The following is a 13,931-nucleotide window of genomic DNA, read 5'->3' as shown; positions in this document are numbered from 1 at the left end:
GCATTTCAATAGCAAAAAGTTTTATTATGTTGTTTAAAAAAGTCCCCAGAGATAAACTTCCTCCAAAAACAGTGCTAGATCCCAAACTGGAAGCATAGGACTCTGCAAAAGTCAACCAGTCCAACGTTATGTACTGAGTGTATTCTATACAATAAAACTGTTGTAGGTACTAGGGATGCAATAGCATGTGTATAAAGAGTTTATAATCTGGTAAGAAGATAAAAGATCATTACACAAATAAATGTTACAACACAGAATGGGGTAAGTACCATAAGAGAGGCACACACCAATCACTTAAGGTGAACATTGTGTCATCAAATGATATAATTCCAATTCTCCTTAATGGTCCTCTCTTCATTCAAGCATTCATTTATTCATTCAAAAAACACTTACTACCCAGCTCAGTGCTAAGAAAAACAGATACAGTATGTAGCAGAAGAGACAGAGGCCTTGCCCTTTTGAAATCTTTCTTTGGGTAGAAGATACAGCATGAAATAATTACATGATAAGAGAAATAATAAACAATAATCATAACTGATCTTCATTCAGTGCTTACTAAACATCAGTAAGCTAAATGCTTGACATGTACTATCTTGATAATCCTCATGGCGGCATGATGATTCAGGAAGACACTGAATTGAAGATGATATGTCCTAACTGCCTGGATTGGAATTGATACCATCACTTGTTAGTTTTGTAATCCTGGCCAAGTGACCTCAGCTCTCTAGGCCTCACCTTTGTCATATGCAATATGGGATTAATGCCAAATTTAAGATTAATGCCCGATTTAAGATCCCACTGATAATAAGATATATCCTAATTTCAGAGATGTTGGGGAATGTATATCTTAGACTCCAATAATAATGGAAAATAATATCCATTACATGTGTTTGTTGTGATGATTAAAGAAAAATACAAGGAGAGAATCCAGTAGGGTAGTGGCGTAAGTGTTCCTTTAAGCATAACTGTTCTTTTTTTTCCAAATTTTTTTAAATTTTTATTTATTTATGATAGTCACACACAGAGAGAGAGAGAGGCAGAGACACAGGCAGAGGGAGAAGCAGGCTCCATGCACTGGGAGTCCGACGTGGGATTCGATCCCGGGTCTCCAGGATCGCGCCCTGGGCCAAAGGCAGGCGCCAAACCACTGCGCCACCCAGGGATCCCCAAGCATAACTGTTTTTTAATAAAAGAAACAAGGTTACAGCAAAGTTAACTTATACCAAAAATAGTCCAGGCCTATGAGAATTTTTATCTTAAGATTAATCTAGAGTAGGTTCAGAAAGTACTACTCAAGTACAGTGATCTTTCAGTTACAAACTGAAGAATTAACCAGATTAAAGATGGGGAGAATAATGTTCCAGGGCAGTGTGTATGAAAGTCATAGGCAGGAAGAGCAAAGAAGTGCAAAGATGAGAAAGAAGCCAATATGGTTAGAGGAATAAGAGCAAACTAGGACCAAAGGCATGGAGGCTAGACAAGTGGTCACGGGCAGGACCCTGCAGGGCTTTCCAGACTATCCTAAGGAAGTGTTGCCTTTACCCTCATAGGAGTGAGAAGCCAGGAAGGGTCCTGGTGCTGGATTTGCAGAGCTGAAGACCAGTTCAAGGCCAGTTCAAAAGCTACTTTGATAATCTAGAAATGAGAAGATGCTGGCTTGGCCTAGAGCAAGGGATCTCAACCTCAGCATGACTGACATTTTGGGCTGGATAATTCTTGGCTGTGAGGCTTTCCTGTACTCTGTAGGATTTCTTAGCAGCTTCCCTGGTTTCTACCCACTGGACACTGGTAGCAATCCCCAGGATGTAACAAAAATGTTTCCAGATATTGCTAAATGTCCACCTGGGGACAAACCTGCCCCTAGTTGAGAACCACAGGACCAGAGTGACCTCAAAGGAATTGTAGAGAGGGAGCTAGTTTTCACAAACATTAAAGAAAAAAATCAACAGGAGTTCATGAATTGGAGATGGGAGGAAGAAGAGGCCAGGGGCAAGGATACATTCTCACGTGAGGTTTCTAATTGTGTAACTCAGTCGGTGCAGACACTATGCACTGAGAAAGGAAACATTGCAACTGAATCAGACTTGACGGGCAAAGCATGTTCAGTTGGAGATCTGCAGAATTTAAGTTATTGCCATGACACTGGAGTCATCTTAATGTCACATATGCACTTTGATATTCAGATTGAAGCTCAGAAAGGAAATCTGGTGAAAGGATGAAATACTTTGAGAGTCAGGAGCATAGAGATGATAACTGTAGGTGTGTATGCAAAAAAGTTTCATATATAAAAAAAAAAAAAAACTTAACTTCTATTATTTCATTGCTGGAGACCAGAGCATCTCTACAATAAAATCGTCAAAACCCTTCAATGCTGTAAGGTAACGTCTTACAAAATTATTTCAGTATTTTCAGCCAAACATCTCCAAGTGCACAGACAGGCACAACCAGAGTGTGCTTGTGCCGGAGAGAGAGAGAGTTCAGCAAAATGTAACTTACAAGTGTGCATGGTTCACCTCAATCAAGGATGCTTTTTTAGAGGCTTAATTTGCAAAGCAAAGTTAAAATGAAGATCAAGAGTGACTTTTTTTATTTTTTTATTTTTTTGGTCTCTACTTGTCTTTTTACAGAAATCAGTGATCTCCTATCCCAGCATCTTGAATTATATTCTGATTGCGCTACCTTAACTGAGACCCAAGCATTCCTCATCAGAGCTCGGATTCACTTGATTTCTTCCCTAGTGGTATATGATAAACATAAGAAAGTTCAATTCTTAATCACTTCAGATCTCTAGAATTTCTGAAGACAGAGTCCATGACCTTGGGGACTGCTTGCTGGAAGGAAAAAAAAAAAACTAGTTCAGTTCTATTATTTAGCTCCCAAGCCTTAACCTTGACTCACAGTGCCCCTCACTGCCAACAGAACCAAAAAGAACATCTGCTGTTCCCTAGTGGCTCTCTTCCAAAGATTTTCCTTGGCCAGCATTATAAGCACAGTCCAACATGACCCTTACACGAGAAGGGGGGAGGGGGTGTGTGTGTGCATGCCTATGACTTCCCAAGAAATTTTCCATTCATTCAAAAACACATTTGCTATTTTGGGAGCACTCTTATTTTGCACAAGAATCCCGACCACTTTTCCTTTATATTATCTAAGGATAATGCCAGATTAACTCCAAACTGGATATAAATACTGGGGGAAATTGACACCCAATTGGATCCACTTTGAAAAGCATGATTCCTTTTCTCATGTGGGTAAGTGTACCTTGCGGAAATCAGAACTGGTTAGACTTTAAAACTATAGTGATTTTTCAGTATATCGGAATATTAACATGGATAACACAAAATCATACCTGAGTATCCATGTCAGATCTTCATTAAAGTCACCCAACAACTTCAACCTCATGGAGAAAATAGCAGATAACAGTACTAACATGGAATCAGAAAAGGTGTGTTTATAAACTCTGAGGAGGAAAACAGTGCTTATATTTATCTCTGATATTTTACATTGTACTGTTTCCAGTTCTTCTGTAATACCAAAGTACTCATGACAAGAATCCTGAAAAGGCTAACAAGATAATCTTGATTGGCTAAAAGTTCTAAATACAGAGAAAAGGAGATATAAGGAAGATCCACCTAGAGAGCATTTCCAATTCATTCATTCAAATAGTTCTTGAAAACTAACTGTGTAATAGTCATAGAGCTTGAAGAATGGCTCAGACACATTAAAAATATATTACAGTCCAATAAAAGGAAAAGGACAGGTGATCTGGTCTTTTAGGGTTCAGGCTGCTTGCTAACCTTTTCTATTTCCATGTCACACGGGAACCTGAAACACTAAACTGAGATCATCTTCCCATGCCAGCTTGACTTTCCCTAATGAGGTATATTATTAAATGGTACCACCCATTGGCCACATCAAAATACTGAGTAGCATCCTTTATTTCTTCTTTCTCCAACCTTCTCAGATATCTGGGCAGTTAAAATTCACTTATCCCTAAGAATTTCTACAATCAATATATTTCTACCCATATTTACCACCACCTACTCTAAGCTGTCCCATCCCCTTTCCTGAACTACCGTCAATAACCTCCTAACTCCTTTTGCTGTGGTCTGCTTTCACCAGCTGCCTTTGCAAGCTTATCTTGACACTACGGTATGAGAGATCTTTCTACAGTGTAATCTGTTCAGATCTCTCTTCTACTCAAACTTACATGGTTCCCCATAGCCATGAGCATAAGCTCCAAATTCATCAATGTGTTTTAAAGACCTTGTATGAACCATTTCTGTTGTCTCCCTTTGCCACACCCTGCATTTCATTCCACTGTAGAAGACGGGCCATCTCCTCTGTCATTCCACATTCCAGGACCTCTCATACCTGGAAACATTTCCCTTCACCTCTCATCCCTATCCTGGAGAAGACCTACTCATCATTCACATCTCTCCTCAGCAGTCACTTCCTCTGAAGGTTAGAGTCAAGCATCTTTCTAACATGCTATGTATGGCACCCTTTTCTTCCCAATCAGAGTATCAATTACACTAGGTTCAAACTGCTTGTTTGACTGTGTTCCTGACCAGAGGATAAAAGCTTTGAGAGAGGAGGTCCAGTTCAGAGTACTGAAGCTACAAAGAAGATAGTGGCCAATTCTACAGTTTCACTGGATAAGGAGTCCTTCAGAAAAGTCATTAAAAATGAGAGGTTTCAGGGATAGTGATCACATTAAGTTGGATATAATGGAACACAGATCATGATGAGGAAAATAAGACCTAAACCAGTATGGCAAGTTATGGAGCACATAAATATGATTTGAAGCTGAAAGAAGACAAACTATGTGGTTGGAGAGTTCAGAAAGGCTCAGACCATGGGACTCCTCAGAGCTCACACAAGGATTTCAGACTTTATATGCAGACAATTACATGCAAACAAAATGGAGAGATGTGATTTTGGTACACATTAGGAAGAGCACCCTGCATTCAATCAAGAGTTCCATGACAGGATTTCCAGGGAAGTGTGGGGGCTGGAACAATCAGAACACTATGGAGCTTTTGGCTAGGAGATCATGTGGACCTGAACCTGGCATAAGCAGATGTCACGGAGAAGAGTAGGGGGACAGAAGAGTCTTAAAGTCCAGAGGTTAGATGAGCTGGCACAATGGGAGACAGGAAAAAGTAAAAGGAGTTAATTTCCAAAGTTCATCAAAAGACAAAAGAATGTAGGAGGAAAAGGAATCCTAAAAGCAGCTACTCCGAGAAAATGTTACTGTCAAAAGAAGAGAGATTTTCTGAAAGAAGGGACTTGTCCCCATAATCAAAAGATGAGGAATATCCTGGGTTTCAGCACCAAAAAAAAAAAAAAAAAAAGATGAGGAATAAAAGCAATCAATGGATGTTGACAATTAAGTGATCCCTGCTAGAAGAATTTCCCTGAAGGTAGAGGATGGGACACAACAGGAACTAAGAGATTTCAACTAAAAAGTGAAAACTTTTACCATGTGTTGTTTTGAGAAAGTTGGCTACAAAGGAAAGAAAAAAATTGCTAGAAGGGGACATGAGATAAAGAGAGATTGCTTTAGTGATGGATAGGTTTCAGCCAACTTACATGTTAGTGGGCAAGTAGAGGAGAAATTATAAATGTCCATTGGACAGGACCAGATCCCCATGTGGACAATTCCAAACTGAGTATAAAGAGTTTGAAACCTAGAGTGAAAAAGAAAATACATCCAAGATGATTATATCCTTAGCATAATCAAAGACAAGGGCAAGAAGTATTAAATGAATAGAATAATCAAATTATACTGGTAACACAAGGTAATTATTATCCAGGAATACAGCTACATGTCTATGTGTCTTACTGCTGCATTTGTTTTTTTATAATATTCAACCTCACTTTCTAGGAAAATTAAAATGATACAGTCTACCTAGAACATAAACTACGGCAGGAGATACTGCTTCATCTGATATAACTGAAGAAATAGTATGAAAAAAAACAAAGGCAGCAGAGGGGTACCCCAGAGAAAAGTGCTGAAAATTTCAAAATACATATTTGCTACTATGAAAAGACAACCAGGAAAATATTAAAATGTATTTTTTATTAAAACCATACCACCTTCAGTTAGTAAAATTGAAATTTAAACCTCATACACACAATTGCCATCTTCTAAAGGGTCCATGTGATTTATTCATTCAATCAATTTTTTACTCATCAATCACTTATTGATTACCTATAGAATGCTCTACATACATACCTATATGAGGTGTGGGAGGCAGGGAGGAAGATCTCAAAAATAAAGTTCTTACAGTTAAATAATGTACTATATTAATGGGAGAAAAGCCATTATATATGTATGGAAGCCAAGGTAGAATAAGAGAGCAAGAGAGACATGGGAAGAACATTGTACACCTGTCTGCACATGTATCAAAGCAGTGAGAAGCAATGACTCCAGATAAAAAATAATCTCTGGAAGGTCATCTGCTTGCCATTTATATTCACTAAATACTGGCTAACCACAAATAGAAGGGGCATACTTGCTACGGAGGAGGACTATAGACAGATACGTACGAACCCAGACAAGAGGCTTTTGAATTTGGTCACTTGAATCACTAATCACATTTTATAGCAGGCATTTAATTTTAATTTTTTCTTCACTGATATTAAATAAAAATTTTAACACATTACCAATTAGGCAACATAAAAGCATTATTGAGCATAACCTCCCAAACTACTCAATGTTTAAAAGATAAAACTGAAATTACATTAACAATTCTCTTAAAGTTATACTATAGAAATATGAAATCATGGCAACATTCTTTTTGAATCAAAGACAGTAAATTATAACATGGGAAGGACTTTCTGTCCCATTATCTCATTATGCAAGATTTAGATATTCTCTTTTCCTATTTTATGTCTGTTCTTCACATTTGAATCTATACAACCTGAATATCTGACCTCCCTTTTTCCTCTGAGTGCTCAATCCTTATCATAGATGATTTTAATATTCATGTAACTCTGTAAATAGTTCCTTCCACCACCTGCCTTCCCATTCTTTTATGCTTCCACAAATACACACGACTGTGTAATATTTCCACTACTTATCTACATTCATACTAATGACCTTGTAATCTTTAAGTTTAGATTCAGAATTTTAGATTCATCTTATCTGGTTTCCCAACTGTCCAATTTGAAATGACCACCTGTTCCAATGCTACCTTCCTTCCTTGTTTAAGTGCCATGTGAAGCCAGCTCAAAGACTGAGGGTGTAACATCAAATCGTCTTTTCCTGGAGAGTAGTCTAGCGACTCCTCATGACATTACAGTGGTGGCAAAATATGGGATACATGTGAAAACATTCCCATATTTCACGACATACCTGGTGATCAGGCCACAGAGCTTCCCGCATCAATTCTATATCCATATGATCATATCTCCAGCTCCAATCTAGTAGCACTACAGAATTAGATGAAACGTTTCACTCACCCCTACCCTGTCCCTTCTTGAAGGGTTAAAACATGAAGGTCATTAGTTACATTGAGAATATGTCTATTCTCATTATCTATAAGGATTAACTACAAAGATAAATGGCCTTGTGAATGAAGATCACACAAATCCCAGGTAGTTTCACCTACTTACTAATGACACCTGTCAGTTATGTTCAGTCACTCACAATTCAGCCACATCTGGTTTTTCTTAATCAAGTTCTCATAAGACTTTTTAAAAAGTGGCCAAAACCATCAATATTCTCTTTCCCCAAATCCTTTCAATCTTGAATTAGCACAAATTCATTCACCTGATGACCTTTGTTCTACTTACGTATTTTAATTTTTTCTGATTGTTTTTCAAAATATTCAGGTTTTGATTTTTCCTTCAGTTGTCATCTTCATTCCAGCCAATGAATTTCTACCAAATATTCAGCCATTTTCATCTTTTTCTTCCTTCCTTTTATTCTGATTTCCAATAATTTCTGCCCACTTAAATGTGCCTATTAAAGTATCCAGGAAATGATATGGAATCAAATCTAAGAAAACATAGGCTACACCAACGTTCTCTTCTGCTCATGGACCCTCTCCATGCAGTCACACTGCACTGTGCTTTGGAGCATCACTGAGACAGTTTTGGGGGTGTTCACCTTCCAGTGGAGTTGATGTCAAATCATGCTGTTCCTTGATATCTGAAACTATATTAAACACTGGCCCATTTTTAGGCCTCAAAATGTTCCTTTAGCATCTTACTGCTTTTCCCATTTTTCTCTAGCTTCCTCTAAGTGATTCGTGGTGATTTATTATAGGTTATCAGCAGCTGGCCACAAACCAAATCCAGCAGGGTTTGTTTTTTTGGTTTTGAGACCAGCATGGAGTCCCAAGAAGGCAGACTGAAAGTGACCATAGAAGAGCCGCATGTCAGTGTCTCCTACAAAGCCACAGTTCAGGGATCCCTGGGTGGCTCAGCGGTTTAGCACGCCTGCCTTTGGCCCAGGGTGTGATCCTGGAGTCCTGGGATCGAGTCCCACATCAGGCTCCCTGCATGAAGCCCGCTTCTCCCTCTGCCTGTGTCTCTGCCTTTCTGTCTCAGTCTCTCTGTCTCTCATGAATAAATAAAATCTTAAAAAAAAAACAAAAACAAAAACAAAGCCACAGTTCAGCTACTAGAAAAGACAGTTACGGTGCATTGGGAAAACTGACGCTTCATGCACATAATATCCAGTATAGCTAACTTGCCTGTTTGTATAGGAAAATTTTATTTAAATGTGTAATTTATTAAAATCTGATACCTTCCTATCTCCCAACTGCATAGAATAAATTTCAAACAAGGCTTCCTCTTCCTCCTTTCCAAAGATATCTTTACTAGTCAGCATTATTAGAGAATGTGAAAGGAGAGTAAAAAGATGTAACTTATTAAAAAATATTTTAATTAACTTCATCCCTGGGAAGCCCGGTTGGCTCAGCGGTTTAGCGCCGCCTTCAGCCCAGGGTGTAATCCTGGAGACCTGGGATCAAGGCTGCTGGGGCTCCCTACAGGGAGCCTGTTTCTCCCTCTGCCTGTGTCTCTGCCTCTCTCTCTCCCTCTCTCTCTCTCTCTCTCTCTCTCTCTGTGTCTCTCATGAAGAAATAAATAAAATCTTAAAAAAAAAAAAACTTCATCCCTGAGTTCACCAAGTACAACACCTTTGTGGACCTCTGGGAAGCTGTTCTGGCAACAGCCGACATTCTGCTGCATTCTTGGCAAGGACACTCCATTGGTACATCTTTTGAATATCACTTCTGAATGGCAATCCCATTTTGAAATTAAAAATAATATATTTTTGAAATGACTATTCCTTCACCTCATACATCTGTGTTCTTGCCAGTATATCTGTTTACTTTGACATTACTCATGTAAAGGGCATTTCTTCTAGGATGTTTGAGTAATGTAAACTGTTTCCACCACTCAACGCAAATTTAGGCCCCAACTGGTGCCACTCATGCATTCTTTTAACATTCAAATTTGACTCAGTGTATTTATTACTTGATATCTTGATTTATATGCTTGCCTGATTTGTCTCTTTTTTAAGGAAAAAAGGTATCATCCAAAACCTGCATATGATCAGAGTAGAAGTGATATAGGCACAGAGAAGAAAAGAAGTATATGATTTCAAGTGAGTTTTCTACCTTAGACCTCAATGTAGTCTAAAATGAAAATCAAGGGGCACCTGGGTGGCTCAGTTCCTTCAGCATCCAACTTTTTTTTTTTTTTTTTTTTTTTTAGCATCCAACTCTTGATTTCAGCTCAGGTCATGATCTCAGTGTTGGGCGGGGGCTCCATACCCCATGTGGAGCTCTGCACTCAGCAGGCAGTCTGCTCATGGACCCTCTCTCTCTGCCCCTCCTCCAAAATAAATGATTCTTAAAAATAAATAATGAAAATTAGCTTGTTTCAGATTTTTTCAGATACTTTATCCAAAATCACATATAAAAGAGTAGTGCCTCAGCAACCTCAAACTCAGGACTTCCAAGCCACTAGTGCTAGTAGGTCATTGCATTAAGAAAATGTTCTTATGCAGGCTGACTAACTTTGCCAATGTTTAGTAAGCATAATTTGACTATTACAGTAAGAAAAGAATTACGTCCAATGCCGAGAGACAGGTACCCTCTACGTGGTTGCTCTGTAACCAAGTTTATTATTTCAGAAACCTTGGGGGAGAAGGTGAAAAATGCAGTGAACAAGACCCTGATGATCAATGTGGTGGCAGATGTCACAATCCAACTACCTCATACCCTCCTTTCTTAATTGTCAGTGACATGGAAAAACTAGGTACATATAATTTTCTTTGAAAATATAATGCAAAAAAAAAAAAAAAAGAAAATATAATGCATTCAGGTATATAAATGAAGCACCCTTATCCTCCTAAGACTTATTTACCAACTGCCAGAGGTAGCAAAGTTTGTCAGAGAACAGTCACTTTCTCGAGTTAATAATAGCAATTGTTAGAGGTGGGGTAAATTGAAACAGTTTGAAGCACATGAAAATAGCAATTGTTAGAGGTGGGGTAGACTGAAACAGTTTGAACCACATGAAAAAAAAATACAAATCATTTCTTCGCTTTTTTTTTTTTTAATAGTAAGCATTTCCTAAGTGCCAGCCATTGAAGAACATGCCCAAGTTACACTGTTACACAAAATTCATTCTCTGCTCTGAATGGACTTATGGTCTTCATGAGATGATAAGTAAACAGAAAATTACAAATAGTGCCACAATCAAAAATAGGAGCTTTGGAAGGATTTCGGAGTGGCTAACCACGGCTTGAAAAACCTGGTAAGACTTCTTCATGGAGACATGACCAAAAACATTTTTAATATTATCTAGGTAAAAGGGCTGGGGTAGTAGGGAGGAGGGAAGTGAACTCATGATATATTACACAATAATATTTTAAAACATTAAAAATAAAATATATTCGTGAAAAATAGCATCAACCTCACCATTCAAGGTAAAAGTATATTCAGCTATTTCTGAGGCTGAGAAAAAAATAGAATGCCATTTTAAAAATCACATTCAAATATACCCCAGGGCTAACATCTTCCTGGGATTCATGTGCAATTATTTATTTGTTCCTTGGCAGATTATCTTATCACTAGCCAACACACCTGTTATGCCACAACATTTACATAGAAAAATCATGTTGTTTTACTGAGAAATCTTTGTCCTCCAAAATGCCTAAATGTTTGGAAATGATGAAGACTGATTCATGTGCATTTAGATGTATAAAGATTTTGTTCATGCCATTCTTGGATTTCCTTTATTATTTTTCCTATTAATTAATCCATTCATCTATAGCATTAGAATACAGCACTCTAATTACTCGGGTTCCAGGAATTTATGTTATATGTTGTTTTTACTATGTCTGAAGAGTTCTGAACTAGGAAAAATGGGAAATGGAAATAAACCCATGATATGGGTACTCTTTAGTTATAGGCACTATTATTCTTTCTTTGCAGTGTTGTCAACAGACTCGTATCTCAGGTCAAACATAATAATGTAGCATTAAGAGTCAGGGGTTAAGGACTAAAAACAAGGACTAAGAAGGGCTAACAAAGCTAGAGTTCCTTGTTTTCCTATTTACTGGCTCCAGGTTTCCATGTCCTTATTGTTAAATGAGAATACTGCTCATTGTCATCTTTTAAATGAAATAACATATAACATTTTAGCTTATTGCATGCCACTGAATAGACACTCTGTAAGTATCTCCAACCTTATAATGCAAAGGACAGTTATAAAATTTTAAGCAAAAAAATTATTTTGACTCATTCAAATAGGTAAGACTCAGAAATTCTATTATTTCTTTGACAGAAATGCCTTCTCAAATGAGGCATCCGAGAAAATACTGAATGCCAGTCTGGCAATGAATAGAATTCATCTAGCCAATCCTCAACAAAATTCTAGTAAAATATCCAATAGTATATTAAAACGATTATATACTAGAACCAAGAGGAATTCATTCCAGGAATTCAAAGTTACTATGTTTCAAGAGCTCTGAATTATGATAACGTACCACATTAGGAGGACAAAGCAGAAAAAAAGACCCACATGACTGTGTCCATTGACACATTTGACAAAATTTAACACCCTTTCATGATAAAAAAAAAAAAAAAAAAACTCAGAAAACTAGCAACAGAAGAAATCTTCCTCGACATGAAAAAGGACATTTACAAAAACCCCAGCTAACATCACATGTAATGGATAAATACCATTTATCCATTCTCTTTCTCAGAAAGAGAAAGCTTTCTCCCATAAGATTAGGAACATAACAAGGACACCTACTTTCACCACTGCTACTCAATAATGTTCTGAAATTTCATGATAGAGTAATTAAACAAGAAAAAGAAAGAAAAGGCAACAAATTGAAAAGGAAGAAGTAAAACTATCTGTAAATAGAAAACCTCAAGGAATTCACAAGAAAGCGATTAGAGCTAATAAATTAATTCAGCAAAGTTCCAGGTTAAAAGATCAACATACAAAAATCAATATGTTTAGGAAATTAGGAAAAGCAACTCCATTTACAACAGGACCTACAAGAATAAAACACCCACTAATAAATGTAATGAAGGAGCTTACAAATTTATATATGAAACCACAAAGCACTGCTGAAAGAAATTAAAGAGGAACTTAAATTCTATCAAAAGATATATGGATGTTGAGGCAGGGAATATATGGGAAAGTTCTTTATCTTTTGCTCAGCAGTGCTGTGAACTTAAAACTGTTCTAAAAATAAAGTCAGCTAGATAGATAGACGGAAAGACATACCATGTTCATGAATTGGAAGACTTAATATTGTTGTCAACATTTTGATATCCCTATCAAAATTCCAACAGCTTCTTTTGAAGAAACGGAAAATCCAATCCTGAAATTCATATGGAATGCCAAGGAGCACAGAAGAGTGAAAACAGTCTTGGAAAAGATAACAAAGTCAACAAAGTCAGAAGACTCACACTCCCTGGTTTTAAAACTTAGGACAAAGTGACAGGAATCAAAACAGTGTGGCATTTGTAAAATGAAAGACATGTACAGCAACAGAACAGAACTGAGAGCCCAGAAATAGGGCTATCTATGACCAGGTGATTTTTGAGAAGACACCAATTCCATTTAATGAGGGATGAATTGTGTCTTCAACAAATGGTGCTAGTGTAACTGGATTTCCAAATGCAAAAGAATATAGAGTTGTATTCCTTCACCACACCATATGCAAAAATAAACTCAGAGTGAATCAACTCCTAAATACAGAGCTGAAACTATAAAACTATCAGAAGAAAACAGGAAATTTTTATGACCTTGGATTTGGTGATGGATTCTTAGATATGACACTAAAAGTAGAGCAATAAAATAAAATATAGATAAACTGGACTTCAAGTTTCAAGACATCTGGGCATTATAGGACATGGTCATGAAACTGAAAGAAACACCTACTGGATGGAAGAAAATATTTGTGACTCACTTATCTAATAAGGGTTTAATAGGCAGAATATACAAAGAAAACAACAAAAGACAATCCAATTTAAAAATGGGCAAATAACTTAGACATTTCTATAAAAAAGATATACAAATAGTGAATAAGCTCATGAAAAGATGCTTAAGATCATTAATCTTCGGGAACTACAACAGGGAAATGTAAATTCAAACCACAATGTGATGTCATTCCACACTCAGTAAAATGGCTGTAATTTAAAAAAGGAATAAAAAAATGTTGGTGAGGACATAAAGAAACTGGAAGCCTCACACATTCAGATCTGCTGTGGAAAACAGTTGGGCAGTTCCCCAAAAACTTAAAATAGAATTACCATATGACCCAGCAATTCCACTCCAAAATCTATACCCAAAGAAATTAAAAACAGGGACTCAAACAGATACTTGTATACAAATGTTCACTTCAGCATTATTCACAATAGCCAAAAGCTGGAAACAACCCAAGT

At 37.2% G+C, this 13,931-nt stretch overlaps 1 protein-coding gene and 1 long non-coding RNA gene across 7 annotated transcripts in view; one reads left to right on the top strand and one right to left on the bottom strand.

Moving 5' to 3' along the window:
- Window positions 1–13,931, bottom strand: part of NPAS3 (neuronal PAS domain protein 3) — an 839,196-nt gene that overhangs the window by 607,890 nt on the left and 217,375 nt on the right. The gene's annotated exons all lie outside the window — the stretch shown is intronic.
- On the top strand, window positions 10,143–11,243 carry LOC144320425 (uncharacterized). The gene is made up of 3 exons (XR_013385979.1): window positions 10,143–10,281; window positions 10,589–10,782; window positions 11,087–11,243. It is a non-coding gene; the product is annotated as an uncharacterized LOC144320425 (long non-coding RNA).

The sequence above is a fragment of the Canis aureus genome, chromosome 9 (assembly GCF_053574225.1).
Source record: "Canis aureus isolate CA01 chromosome 9, VMU_Caureus_v.1.0, whole genome shotgun sequence".
Lineage (NCBI taxonomy): Eukaryota > Metazoa > Chordata > Mammalia > Carnivora > Canidae > Canis > Canis aureus.
Note: the sequence above shows the minus strand (reverse complement) of the source record. Positions and strands in the feature narration are given on the sequence as shown.